Raw genomic sequence first — 14,580 nt, 5'->3', positions numbered from 1 at the left:
CACACATCACTACCAGCGGGGTTTTAAAACTAAAACAGACTGGGCCTACGTGGCTTGAATTTATTCTGGAAATTTATCTCTTCTTGCTGAAAGCTCTGTGTTTGCTTGATCTTCCTGCCTTCCAAGTCCTACAAGTGCCACATGTTGCACAGCTGGATTCCTGACAGAGAAAGAAAACAGGAGGGAAGAAAGAACAGATTTTATACATACATATATATATAAATATACACACAAATGCAATGGCCGAGGTTTTCAAAAGTCGCCTGTGAACTTCAGCAAAGTAGCTTCAGATATCTCCAAGAGACCTATGCACAGGAAACACAGAGCTCTTGAGCTTCCAAAAAATCTGCTCTCCGCGGGCAGAAGAGGAAGGAAAAGAAAACAGGGAGCTCCGAAGGACTTGCTGCTCTGAAGATGCTCAAGACCAGCTCTTGCAGGAAAGGATTTGCAGAAAAAGCTGTGTTGGGGAAGGCTGGAGATAAGACAGCCAGGAGGAAGGATGATAGATCTTTGTGGCACTAAGGAAAATGCTGACTTCTTTTAATTCTCAAACTTGCTGGGGTGTGACTACTAAAATAATAATGTGTTTGTCCAGCTCCAGGAGAATTTGTTCACCCTCAGCAGCTGTGACAGGGGAATATCCCTGGGCTCCAGCACAGCTAATGGTCCACACAGACATGGGCAGCAACATCCACTTCCAGCATGCCAAGCCAGCTATAAAGCTAACGGGAAGAAAGTGTGTTCATCTTGAGCAGCATTTTTAAAAAAATCACACCAAAGGCAAAAAATGAAGAAAATGTTATTTCCTGTGAAATGAAGTATCGCACTCTAACAGGAGGGGGAGGAAAAATCAAAAACAAAGCAAACTAGAGATTCAGTTCATAAATACAGGAGAAGGTCAGCTTCCTCCTCACCAATAACTCGGTCCCACAGGAATCAAGCATGGTATTTGATATTTTATTCCTTCCTCTGCGTGGGAAGGCTGACACACGTATCCTCCACCCCACCGTCCACCTTCCCCACCACGTAACAGCATTGCCGCGACCCGCGTTAGGTCCCTTCTGCCAACCACCCTGCTTCAGCAGCAACATAAACCAGTTTAAAATCTGCTACCTCTTAACACTGAGCTGAGGAAGGGACAATTTTTTTTCTGTGTTTCTGAATAGGCAGTTGCTGTAAAACCTTCTGCCTCAGCCCAGCAACAACAAGACCTTGGAAGAGGCTAATTACGGGTGGTGAAGTCAGTCACCCACTAGCAGAGAGCAGTGGAGAAGAGACAGGCAAGCACAAACCTGCACCTGGAGACCTTTTTGCTTATTATTAAATAAAGCTGATTCTGCTGCCTGTGTTACCAGGGCAGGAGAAACAAGACAGGAGGGAAGACGATCACTAAGTGAAACCACTGCATGGAAGGGGCCATGTTTTTCTCTTCCAACTCACTATCGCAAGTCTAAGGAGCACAGCCTTCAAGCATCACACTGTAACTTTTGCATATCCTTGTGCAGGCATGGAGAAGCCTCAAATTAATCCTACACATGCACAGACCCCCCCACAGAAGGAGGGGGGACAGAGCAGGGAAGCAGCCCGCATGGCCACATAGGCTGCTGCTGGGGGGGTGGAATGTGGCTCAACGCAGCCTGTGCATCGACCAGCGGGAGCCACGGAGATGTCTGCGTGAGCATGAGTCCGTGCACGACCAAGGACTGAGAAAGCAGATTGTCACTCAGTTGCAATCTGCTTGGGATCTCCTCCAGGTTTGTGGCACCTGGTGCTGCCCCACTTGAGTGCTCATGGCCAAGCTCCGGCTGAGCCATTTGAAGGGACGAGAAGTGGTGCACAACCTTCATCCTCTACCCCTGACAGTCCCTCAGTAACCCCTTTGCAATCAGCAGAGCCTGGACCAGCACCTCCTGAAAAGCATTAAAATAACCAAGCTTACAGGAAGCCACATTCCCAGACACAAAGGTTTTTCCAAGATTACACCATTTATTTCCAGTCCTGCGGTGGAGCAAAACCTCAAACTTTTTCCTCCCTTCCCTCTCCTCCCTATAAACTAGAGAAAACTCTCTCCCACTAGTGCCTGATCAAGGGATGTTGGAGGAAGGAGAACTTGGCTTGCCCTAAATCCCTCCTAACTCTGGCTGTGCAGCAAGGCTGCTCTTCCTTCTCCAGAAATCTCATCCTGGACTTGCATGACCTTTCCTGAACTGTGGGTAAAACTGGCCAAAATCCGTGAAAAGTACAGGGTGAACAGATTGGCATTTTTCTAACCATGCGTATTTTGCATTCGTGTGTAGAAATGTGCATATAAATGTGTATTTTTATGTATATGTAAAAGACATACACATACATATATATATATGGATGCATGCATGAAGTTGTATTTAAAGAAAAAGGGACCACAACTACAAAATGATGAGACAGCTGGGCACATGCTGGTAGTACGATGCAACACAAATCTCTTTCTTACACTGTAGGACAAGACTTCTCTGAAATGAATGCAAAAAAAAAGGGTCCAAACAGCTGGAAAAAGGGTGATGCATGTGAGAAACTCTCTTTTCTCTGGCTCTTGCATGGCAGAGAGTGTGTGTGTGCGCATGTGTGTGTGTGTGTGTGTGCGTGAGCTGCAGATGAGTCAAAGTCTGAGGGCTGCCTTGTGTCAGCCATTGACTGTGCCAATGACAGCAGTTCCCGACAGCCTTTAATAACACCACTTGCAGACTCCAGAGCAGGGGGAAGGCAGGCGGAGGGGGAAGGCAAACCGTTCTCCTTGCAGGCTGGTGTACAAGCCATCCCGCATCCTTGCCAAAATGTGTTACAGGCACCCGCTGATGGCTCCATAATTGCAGCCTGCGCTGTGATGTGTTATCCTGAGAAGTAACAGAGGACACAGCCAGGACAGCAACCTCAGGTACTCAGGAGAAAAGGAGGGGGTCCCACGGCCAGGAGGACATGGAGACGTACTGAGGTTAGGCAGGAGTGGACCGGATGGTGGCTCAGCCCTACCACAGTTCTCAGAGCATCACGAGGTACCTCCATGTGTTCACACTGCGAACACTCAGGTTTACACTGGAAAGCAACCAGGAGACAAGGAGTTATCTCTACTTCCACACAGAAAAGGTAAAACAGAGAGAAATATGTGCAGACAAGCAGATCACAATGAGAAGACACAAGCCTGGCTGCCCGCCTACACCTTGGTTCCCCGGTGTGAAGGTGGGAAATAAGTCCCTACCAGGTCTCATGGATGCTGGAAAGCTCAGACTTGTGAAGATGCTAAAAATCCTCAGCTTAGTCCAGATTTGGAAAGCTTTGGGAAGAGCTTCAGAGCGCATCATGTTCTGATTATTTACTTTTCCAAGCTAAGGAGACCTACTTCACACACCACCTCCTGGAGAGGCGTTAAAATCAGGCATGTAAAATAAGAAGGAAATGGAAATCGACTTGATAGCTCCTTCCTCTTCCTAATGGGTAATACTTACCTAATTATGCCTGCTTGCCATTTCTTTTTCCTGCCTTCTTTAAGATATTATACAGAGAGAAATTTGTTCCTAAAACTTGTTACTTTCATTCAGAGGCATGTCTTTGAGCTGTTTGCCTTGCCAAGGCAGGCAAGGGCAGCAACTCCATTATAAGGGAGGAAAAAATCCACCCTGAACGGCTCTGACAGGCGTTGGTTTTAGCATCCAGCTCCTGCTGCACGTGGCTTGCCTCCCTCCCCTCCCTTCTCCATCCTCTGCCCAGGCAGAGGGGCTCAGCTCCAAGGATGCCCCACGCCTCCTGCCCTCACTGGGCCAAGGCAAGAAGCTCCTGGTTTCTTGGAGCCACCACAGAGGCCAGGCAGGTAAAGATGGAGGCTGCAAAGATGCTCCGAGTCCGGCAGCCAAAATGACTCTGCTCTCAGCAGGGATTTGGAGAGAAACCCAAGATTTGATGGTCTCACGGCTGGCGGGATCCAAGAGGGCATTCCACACCACTGTCAAGTCCATGCCATCCCTTGGGTGACTTCTCTTCGCAATGCATCTGTGCCACAAACCAGTATCCAAGCAACTGGCTGCAGCTCAGAGTAGAGAAAAAGGGGTCACAGAAGCAAAACATGACCCCTCCAGGCCCACATCAACATGAGAGACCCTACCAAAACATAGCAAACCTTTGTTTGCTACAGCCAGCTTCCCTCCTTTAGGGGAGGTCTCGTTTAGTGCTATGCTTCATTGCACCAGAAGCAAGGGAGGGGTGGGCACATGCAGGACATGCAGGAGCATCTCCCACCCCAGCGGGTTGCTCCCAGCCGTCAATACAACAGAGGCAGGTTGGATGCGACCCTACGCTAACGACTGAACACTGCACTTGGGGGATGGGTTGCAGGGGTTTCGGGCAGAGTGAGGGGTGAGCATTCAGCCCTCTAGACCCCCACAGTAGACCTCCCCATCCGTCCCTCCCCCTCCAACCTACGCTTCCCAGGAAGACCCTCCTTTTCCCCCCCCCCAAGCCCTGCTCTTGCACCCCAGGTGGTTTTTTTTTTTTCTCTTCTCCGCAGGGAGCACAGCTTCCAAGAAGGAAAATACAAAGCCCAAAGGGATTGACTTCAAGCGATGAAACGGGCTCTGCAAAGGAAGGTGTTTTATTCCTGCTCGAAGGGGTGCTTTAAAAAGCCTCCTTTTGTTTCCTCAAAAGCTGGGAAGGATGTTTCCTGGTCCCAGCCTGGTAGGCTGGGGAAGGTGGAAACCAGGAGGAATTCAGGGAACTTCAAGGGCCACACTCTGCAAGCAAGAGCAGAGATTTCCCTATGCCCAAATCCCTCCATATCCAGCATCCTGCACTGGTCCAGCCGTTCCTGCATCCCTCCCCACCCCACATTTGCAGCAACTGTGTGAGGAGGGGCTGAGCCACCCCACCCTCCCACCACAGCTACACCAAGCAGCCCTGAAACTTCACCTCCGAGTTGTTAATTCTGCATCAAGAAAAGCTGCCTTGTTTTCTTTTTTCTTTTTTTTTTTTTTTTTTCCTTTTCTTTCCTCCCCCCCCACCAGGCATTTTCCAGGGAGTCCTTTAGATCTAGGAGGGAAAGAAGAACTGCACAGCTAATCCTTGCTGCAAGCAAAGGCAAGTCCTCCACCTCCAGGCTGCATTGTACCTGCCCCAGCCAGAGAGGGAAAGCAGCCCCACTCCTCCCAGTGTCTCCAGGCATCCCTCCATCCTCCCAGCCGTTCACCTCCTGGCCCCACCAAGCCACCCCTCTGCAGCGGCTGCAGCATCCTCAGGGCTGCCAGGGTGTGAAGGACAGCAGGATGGAGGGAGGTTTCCTTGCAGAACCACCTCTGCAGTGCTGCCAGCTTTGAGGAGAAGCCGTAAACTTGGGGGCTGCAGGCTGGAGACCCAGGCATCTGGCTTTGCATCTCTGCTTTACCTCCCAGCTGTGCATTCCCAAAACCAACGGATGTGTCTGGAGTGCTATATAATGGGGCTCCTTGCAGGACCCCCTGCAGCAACCCTCAGCCAGAACATTGCTCGGCACCCAGCTTACAGAAGATACCTATTCCTACCCATTCCTGAGGAGCAAGAGGAGCCCCCGAAACAGGCTTTGTCCCACCCAGGGCAGCTGGAAAGCAGTAGTTAAGGCAGGCAGAGCGATACCCTTAGCACCGCTTGCTCTGTTTGGCATCACGCGGGCTGCAGCCAGCCTCGGAGGGGCCTTCCCTGCACAGCCTGGCTGGGTGCCCAGCTGCAGGGGGGCTCAGGCAGAGCCGGAGCCTGGGACAGGAGCACCGGAGGAGCTTCCCTGCCTCCCAGTGCGGAGGGATGGGTTTGCAGAGAGGCGGGGGGACTTCAGCAAACAACAAGGAGCAGTGCATGCAAAGAGATAAGAGAAGGTATTTACCAGGCAATCACTACAAGGTCCTGTGAATATAGTATTTGTGATGGATGAATAGACATATTATTACAGAACTTAATGCAAACCCTTTGCACCAAATGGTGACATGCGATTACTAGTTTGGAAATAACTAAGCTCATTATAATGAAACGCTTCACTCAAATCCCCCTCCAAAGGATGGATCTGACGAAGGAAGGAACCTGTGACAGGAACATACTGGGGGGATTTGTTTAACCAGATCAGCCCGCTGGGCCAGCACAGCATGGTTGCTTGCCTCCAGCATGGCTAAAGCCTGGCTCGCCGGAAAGCATAACCCACCAACCTGTGTGGACAGGGCCAGGCAGTATCCCACACCCAGCATCGGGCTCTTCCTGGCACGACCCTGCATTTAAGAGATGAAAAGAAGCACCTTTCAATAATAAATAATAATGCTAACTATGTGTTTCTATAGCAACTCATCACCATAGCAGCTAAGCGCAGGAGGAAAACTCAGAGCTGATCCTGCCGTCTTCAGGGTGAGGAGGCAATTGCCCTTCTGGAGATGGCTTCGGTGGTGGCAGAGCTGGGACTTAAACCAACAACTCACCCTCCAGGTTGTCCCTGAGTGCTTCCCTCCCCAGGGGAGCTGTCTGGGGGGGTGGCTGCATGCTCTGGAGAAGTGGACCCTAGGGTCCAAGGGGTGGTGAGGGTATGCAGCCTCAAAAGCACCAGGCATTGAGATTGTTGCAACCCTCCAGATGGGCTCGAGGGTGGCTGGAAGGAAAGGGGACTGCGGCAGGGGACACCTCCCCCCTCCATCCAGCCAGGAGGACACCACGAAGGGGAGAGTACAAAGGGTGAGACACAACCAAAAAGAGGAAATGCCAAAAATTAGCCGTGCAAATACCCACCCCCCCAAACACATCTCAGGGTAACAGCTTACAAAACTCAGTGTGCTTTTAGCAAGAATCAGAAATTTGCACAAAAACCCTGACAAATAAAAGGAGATTCCCAAAACAGCCCAGAAACTCACTTTTTTTAAGCTAGCAAGTCAAGCAGATATGCCCATCCTAATCTGGGTGTGCGGGTTTGTTTCCCCACCACCACCTAAATTGCCCATTGAAGAAAAATCCAAGCAAAGCCTTTGATTAGCTCCACAACTGGCGTGGTGGTATTCCCAGCTCACCTCCTCTCCCTGGCAGGGCTGTGGTGACAGAGCCTTTTTCTCTGATGTAGAAGAGCTTCCTGGCCCTCACCACCTCTGAAAGCCTCTTCCCAGCCAGCAGAAGCAGGGGACACTGCCCAGGGATGGGACAGTGGCCATTAGTGACTGTTAGCCGTGTACACGATGCTGTTCCTCAGGCTGGTGAGTAAGTTCCCAACCAGAACCTCCCTGGTTTTATCATCTCACTCAAAAGTGAGTCATTTGTAAAGGTCATTAGAGCAAAACGACTATTAGATGATGGCTAAAGGGACAGTCACTTCTACAAGACCACCTCCATTTGATAGATGGGGGAAAAAGAATCCAAGGGACTTGCTCAGGACCATGGAGCACCTCTCTGGCAAATCAAAGTCTCCCTTTGGCAGCCCAGAATAAGATTCTCTAAAGTAAAATAAAGCTGTGTTGCACACCAAGCACTTGCTATTCCATCAATAGGCAATTGTAACAGGATACACCTCCTTAGTCTCTAAATGAGTTTTCTTTCCAGCACTACATTATAGACAAATCCCCGGTCACAAAAAACAAATAAATCCCTTTTCACAATCAAATATGCTCTAACCAAGTCAAACAGGGCCACACACACGTGCAGCGAATCTGTAAACCTTTCTCAACTTCCTAGCACAACCATCTTCCCCTTCGGGGGCGGGGGGAAAGGCGAAAAGGAAAGGAAAGAAAGAACATTTAATAGAAGAAATGAAGTGGCAATTTCCCAGTTCAGCTGAGGATCAATATATGGGCTCCTCATGGTTTCTGTTTCAAAGGGGCTGAGTTCTCGCCGCCGAAGCCCAGACTGACACGACGCCAGTGCTTGACTTATGGGTACTTCATCTCGGCAAGATATTTCTAATTTAAATCTTGCCGCAGTTGAGTACGAAGCCATCCGGGCTTTGATTTACTGCTAATTCGTCGCTCCGGTTCCTATAACTCTAAACTCAAGTCACCAAACAGTTTAACGCTGAGACACTCACCAGCGAGGCTCTTCATAAATGAGCGTCGGGGGGCTGCTGGTGGCAAGTGCACGTTGCTCACTTCAGAAGAAACAGCAAGTATATAAATATTAACCATCTACACATGGTCCCCGAGTCCAGCATCACTTCACTATTTCAAAGGAAAACGATACTGGGATTAAAAAACCCTCCACCACCCTCACCTTTCCTCCCCCATATAGCATTTGGTGCTCAAGGAGAAATAACACATGGGTCAGGGTGGCTCATTTTGCAAACATTTACATGCATTTGGTGCAGCGTTGGCTGCAAGGGTTCACCAAGCATCAAGATTTATTCTTCTGGCCCTTGCACAAGCTCAGAGGAGGGGGAAGTGTGTGAGTATATATCATGCAAAGGCCTGTAATGGAAACCTATCACATATTATCTGCATTAGATCCACACATTCGTCCTGTCAGAAGGAGAAGGCAAATTCAAGTGCCACTTTGCTCCTGTAAATTTATTGCCAATGGCTTGGTGGGAAAGTCCTGGCAGACCACTCGGTATGGATAATATAGCTGGAAGGAAACTCAGACTTCAGGCATGAAAGCCGAGAGAGATGGCGATGCAAGGTCTCCCTTCTGGGTCACCAGCGCAAATCCATCCATGCTCATCGGCAGTTTTTGTTTATTCCTATGCAAAATAAGCCTGTGAATCTCAGCATCTTGACTTTTGGGTCCGGATTTCTGTTTCCTGGCATGCAATATTTAAAAACACTGGAAAGCCTTCTCAGCAGCAAAGCCGAGAAAGCAAGTCACAGAGTCTACAAATGACTACTCTCTTTCTAGTGAAATTCCTCCCCAAAGTAAGGTCAAAGCCACCTGCTGATAGGCAGCATAGTGGGGATGAAGGTTTCAACCCAATCACTGCTCCCGCTCAGGTCTTCAGGCTCTCCTCCAGCCCTGAGAACTTGGTGTCTTCTACAACGATTAGTATTTGAGATGGAAACAGCTGGGAACATTGTGCTTCAGCAAAGAGTTCACTTCCTCCATAGCTCCAGGAATCACCTTTGAAGAGCATGTGTCCCCAGCAAGGTTCACGTTAGCTGGAGCACTGAGCTGCATGGACTAGAGGTGTCTAAAATGAAATGACCGTTGGGTGTCCAAACCAAAGGCTACCCATACAAAGCCTTCAGAGCATCTCTAAGGGCTCACAGAGGGGTTTGTTTGTGGGGTTTTTTACAAATGGAAGGGTTGCAGGACGAATGCCACGCTACACTGACTCCTGTTGCAGGGGATGCAGGGCAGAGACTTGGCACCTCTTATCTGGGTGGCAGCTCAGCACCTTACAAGATGCAACCAAGCAAGGACAAGGTGAACTTGCACCAAGAAAGAACAAAGAAAAACAGATAGTTCCAGTGAGATGACTAAAAAGAAAACCCAAAGAGGAACGTCAATTCTAAAAAATCGCCACGCAGACTGTCAGTATCGCAACACGTCTCATTTTTGCAATAATCTCTCCATTCCCAAAGGTGATTAAAAGCATTTTGTACCCAATTTTAAAGATACATGAACCAAGGTTTCTGAGAGCACAGCTGCCACCTGGCCAATTCACTAACACAAGATGATATTTTCTCATTTTAAAGCACCCACCTATCATTTTAACGGGGGGGGGGGGAAAAAAATCAATCTTGAAAGACCATCTAGTGAAAGACCTTAAAGCCCATCTAGTTCCAACCCCCCTGCCATGGGCAGGGACACCCTCCACTAGCCCAGGTTGCCCAAAGCCCCATCCAGCCTGGCCTTGAACACTGCCAGGGAGCCAGGGGCAGCCACAGCTTCTCTGGGCAACCTCTGCCAGGGCCTCACCACCCTCACAGGGAAGAAGTTCTTCCTTGAAAGGCCATTGCCCCTTGTCCTGTCACTCCCTGTCCTTGTCACCAGCCCCTCTCCAGCTTTCCTGTAGCCCCTTCAGGGACTGGAAGGTGCTCTAAGGTCTCCCTGGAGCCTTCTCTTCTCCAGGCTGAACAACCCCAACTCTCTCAGCCTGTCTCCATAACAGAGGTGCTCCAGCCCTGGGATCATCTTTGTGATCTTGGCTGTTGAAACACAGGCTCAAGGGCCGGGGACCACTCACTGTTCTCATCTCCAAGTACCACCTGGGGTTCAGTTTGTATTTCATAGCCATGAGTGAGGATTCCCATCAACAAATGCAGACTGAGCCTTTTGCCTCTCCGTGCCTCAGTTTCCCATTCTGCACCAGGGGTATGAGAATACTTTCTCATTTGTTTTAAATACTTCAGAGTCTGCGTGAAAAATATCTGGGGACCCCTATGTATTTTTTTCTGTATTTTTTGTTGCAGGCTCCTTGAGAACTCAAACTTTAGGGATATAAAGTGCTTTTCACCCAAAGACAGTCATGCAGGGAAGCACGCTCATCACTGACATCCTGCAGTAAGTCAGTGGGTTTCCCAGACTCTCTGCACAGACGGGAAGTCTCGTTGCCTTGGGCGCCTGAAGCGGTTGGTGTCCATTAACTGACTCTTGCAAGCAAGAAGGAAGGAGTGAGAAAGAGCCCTCTGAAGCCTTTTGTCACACTCGTGGGGACCAAAAAGGGGTTTTTATTTGATCATCAAGCGGTTTGAGGGCTTTACTATGGGAAACAGTCATAATCCAAATTGCACCCATAGGCAAGGACGAGGATTCTTGGGCAGGACATGAGATTTTTGAGTCCCATCACTGCAGCTGCAAAGGGGTGACGTTGGGTCTCAGTGTCAGCTATGTGGGACCTCACTTTAAGGGATATTGTGAATAATAAATCAAGAAGAGCCAAGTGACTCCCAGAACAGCATGCTATTTTGCTCGAAAACACCTGTAGGCAATGCCAAGCCACAAACTTTGGCACCGCTAACTCCAAAACTCAGAAGCCCTACCTCTAACACCCTCCCCACACAGGATCCCAATGCAGAGCACGAGCCTACCGTGCCAGCATCATTCTCAGCTTTTTAGGAAGGTTTTCAGAGTTCCCTTCCAAAAAAGAAATTAATTCCTACGGAGCGTTAACCCTCAGCGTACCCGAGTATTGTAAGACCTTGCAAAGCTTTTCACCCTGGGGCTTGTGAGCGCGCAAATCAAACCCCGGCGCTCCGGGAAGGAGGTAGGTTTTATTGCAACAGCTCAACAGCAAGGATATTGGGAGACAGAGACAAAGCAATTCAGTAAAAGGAAAAAGATGCAACACAAAAGGGGGTCCAGCATCGCTCCTCCCCTCCTCACCCTGCAAAAACAGAGGATTCAACACAAAACTGGCTCTTGCAACCCACTGCCCCCTGGGATCTGGCTGCCAAAGACGGTTTCTGCCTCCTCGGTAGCAGATCTCAGCCGCTCTCATGCCTGTGCTGAACCCTTTGCTTTGCCACATCTACAGGCTGTCTAGCACCAGGCTCGGCGCGAGTGCAGAGAAGGGATACTGGCAGGTGAATGCATGAGGAAAGGCTCGAATATTTCCTCTCCCCGTGGAGAAGTTCAGCATCTCTCTTAGGATTTGCAATAGCACTCATCCCTCCGCTAGCCAGGTGCCAGATTACATGCCGAACAGATTTAACACCAGTCTTCAGCGCCTACAAGGCAGTTACGATCATCAAGCAAAAGCTTCCCAACAGCACCGTGATTGATCATCAGCCTGTATTTTAAAACACCCGTCTTGGACATAAACAAGGCTTAGATCATGCGGCTGTCATTTATTTTGCATCTTATTGATATCGCCAAGCGCCGCTCGTTTAAGATGGGACAGAAAGGAAAAGCCTTGGGCTGGTCCCTTCGGAAAGGAGACACCCCCATGGAGGATGGGTCTGGGCAGAGGAGGGAAGAAAATCCCAGGCTTTCGTGACGGGGCTGGGGTTGCGTGTTTAAACCTGGCTGCACACGAAAAGCAGACACACATCTGTTGCACCGCTCGAAGCCCGGCATGGGTGAAGGGTCCCACACGCAAACAAACAAACACACACTTCCCGAGGCAATTAAACCACAAACGAAACGCTGCTCGCATCCCCGAGACCTTAAGACAGTGGCTTAGCCAGGGGGAGGAAGCACCTAATCTCACACTGGGAGGCACACGCTGTAATTAAAATCACAGAGACTGCAAAGGCAAAGCAACCCCATGCTCCACTGGTCTTACCCGCTCACGGATTTAACCAGCTTCTATAAACAAGACCCGGGTGAAACAGAGGACAGATAAAGAAAATAAGTTAGCATGCTTTATGCCTTCCAAAATATTTGTGCAGGGCTGGTGCACACTCAAGATAAGTCCCTATAAGGCTGCGAGTGTTTGCATCGGCGGTAAAAATCCCCTGACAGTGTCATTGTTCCCCCGGAATAAGAGCATCCCCCGGCAGTCCCAGGGGTCCCGGTCCAAACCTCCCCTCTCTGCACCGCTCACCCCCTCAGCCTGGAAAGCTTCAGACCCCCTTTGCTTTCCCCAAAACCTCACATCCCAGGCATCTCATCCCGGTGGCGGAGGGAAGCCATGAAAAATCAGGTGCGTTTGCAGCGAGCTCTTTGGTACGGTTGCCCGGTGGCAGGGCTGGAAAGCAAAGCGGAGCAGACGCGGGGTTGGAAGTTTTACCGGAGAGGAGCGCGGCCACACGCTTTCCACCTGGTCCTTTCCATGAAGGCGAGTCCTGCAGGTCCTACACCCAAATCCAGCACGGCAAAGGCTGCATCCCTTCCCAGTGCGGGGAGCAGATGGGGCCCCAGGAGGAGGGTTTCCTCTGGGCTGGGTATGTAGCAGCCACATGCAGCCACTACAAACTCCAACAGCACTTAGCCCTGCTGGGGCTGAGCAAGTGGGTTTGTTTATCTGGGAGGAACTCATCTGCTGTCGGAGTATTATATTTCCACCAAAACCATGTGCGGCTCGGTGTTTAGATCACTTCTCCCTGTCTACATAATTTAAGGGCATATGTCTGATAAACGAAGAGCATCAATACGCAGGTTTCAGTTGCAGCACACACATGCATGGAGGGAGGGAGGTTTATCAGCGCCGACTCCGCAGCCGGGATTTGGGCAGTAAAACTCTCCAGCACCTTGCAGGAAGGGAAACGACTTGGGGGTCCCCCCCTTCCCTCCTAGGTGTTCCCCGCCGGGGGTGGCCCCTGTCCCCATCCATCGGTCATCCGGGAGGCGCTGATCCTCCTCGGGAAAAGGGCTCTGTCTCCAGCCCCGTCCAGCTGCAACCTCGTCGGGAGCAGGAAAAGTTTGCAAATGCCTCCAGCCGCTCTCCCGGGGAAGGCACTGAGGCACCGAGGGAGGGAAAATACCCCCCGAAGGGAGGAAAATCCGCAGCCGGGGATGACCGGGGGTGATTAGGGACAGGCTGCGACGCTGGAGCCGCTACCTCCGGGGAGAAAAGTTGAGCCTTGTGCAAGGGGAAAAAGCCATCGGGGACCCGGGGAGGGGGGACACACACACCGGGCACTGCGTCCTCTCCGCGCCGGGGATGTGGAGGAGGAGGAGATGCCGGGGGTCCACGCTGCGAAACCCCCCGGCATCCTCCCAAGCCGGCTCGGGAGGGGCGGAGGGGCCGTGCCCGGCCACCCCCGGCTCAGCCCGCTGCCCGCGGGGGTCCCTGCCCACCAGCCCCGACCCCCTTCACACGACCCGAGGATGAGGAGAAGCGGCGGGGGGCAAGCCGCCCCGCCCCCCCCCCCCCCACTCCCGCCAGGTGTGGAGGGCAGGTACCGCTGCAGCCCCACCGGCCCTCCCGGGGCATCCTCCGGGGCGTTCTCCCGCCAGCCCCCGCTGCCCGGGCGGGGCGGGGGGCTCCTTACCTGGGAAAGCTCCTGGCTTGCTTTGGGTGGGTTTTGGTATATATTTTTTTTTTTCTCCTCTCCTTTCCCCCCACTTCAGTCTTCAGAGCAGGCGCCGCATTGACACTGCAGATGGTCTCTGTGTGTGTGTGTGTGTGTGTGCGTGTGTGTGTCTCTCCAATCCCAAATACTCCACGGAGGCGGAACACGGAGCCCCTCTCTCTGCACTGGGCAAACCGTGTCTGGCTCGCTCAGAGCGGGGGGGGACACATACACACACGCAGCTCCAGTTTTCACTCCCCCCCCCCCCCACCTCCAAATCAGCCCTTCCCTCCCTCCCCCAGCCCTTCCCCCCCCCGCCTCTAAATCAGCAAGGAGGGGGGGGAGACAGGCAGCCGAGCTGGCAGGCGGGGTGCAGGCAGGGGATGCGCTACGGGGCCATGCCCGGCTCCGCGGCCGCCGCGCCGCTGCCTGCCCGCCGGGGAGGGCTCGCACTGCGGCTGTCTCGCCAGCCCTTCCTCCCCAACCCTCTTCTCCAATGGTGGCTGCGGAGCGGGCTTTGACACCCAGGCTCTTTTGCAAACACAGACAGACGCACAGACACACACCCCTCTTCCAAAAAAAAAAAAAAAGCCGGAGAGGTGTGGAAGTGCGGTAGCGACGCCAGCCCAGCACGCTAGGGAGGGATATAAGAATAATTAAAAAATAAAAACGATAATAAAAATCCCTTTCTGTTATTTTTCTCTTTCTTTCCTTTTTTTTTTTTTTTTTTGCAGAGAGA

General features: G+C 51.4%; 1 protein-coding gene across 2 annotated transcripts in view; it reads right to left on the bottom strand.

Annotated features, from left to right (window-relative positions):
• Positions 1-14,268, bottom strand: part of PLXNA4 (plexin A4) — a 454,032-nt gene extending 439,764 nt beyond the window's left edge. For both annotated transcript variants that reach the window (XM_075757480.1, XM_075757530.1), the window contains exon 1: positions 13,821-14,268. The gene's annotated coding sequence lies outside the window, so the exon portion shown is untranslated. The remainder of the gene's footprint in view (positions 1-13,820) is intronic.
• Positions 14,269-14,580: the final 312 nt, after the last annotated feature.

This window comes from Balearica regulorum, chromosome 1 (assembly GCF_011004875.1).
Source record: "Balearica regulorum gibbericeps isolate bBalReg1 chromosome 1, bBalReg1.pri, whole genome shotgun sequence".
Taxonomy (NCBI): domain Eukaryota; kingdom Metazoa; phylum Chordata; class Aves; order Gruiformes; family Gruidae; genus Balearica; species Balearica regulorum.
Note: the sequence above shows the minus strand (reverse complement) of the source record. Positions and strands in the feature narration are given on the sequence as shown.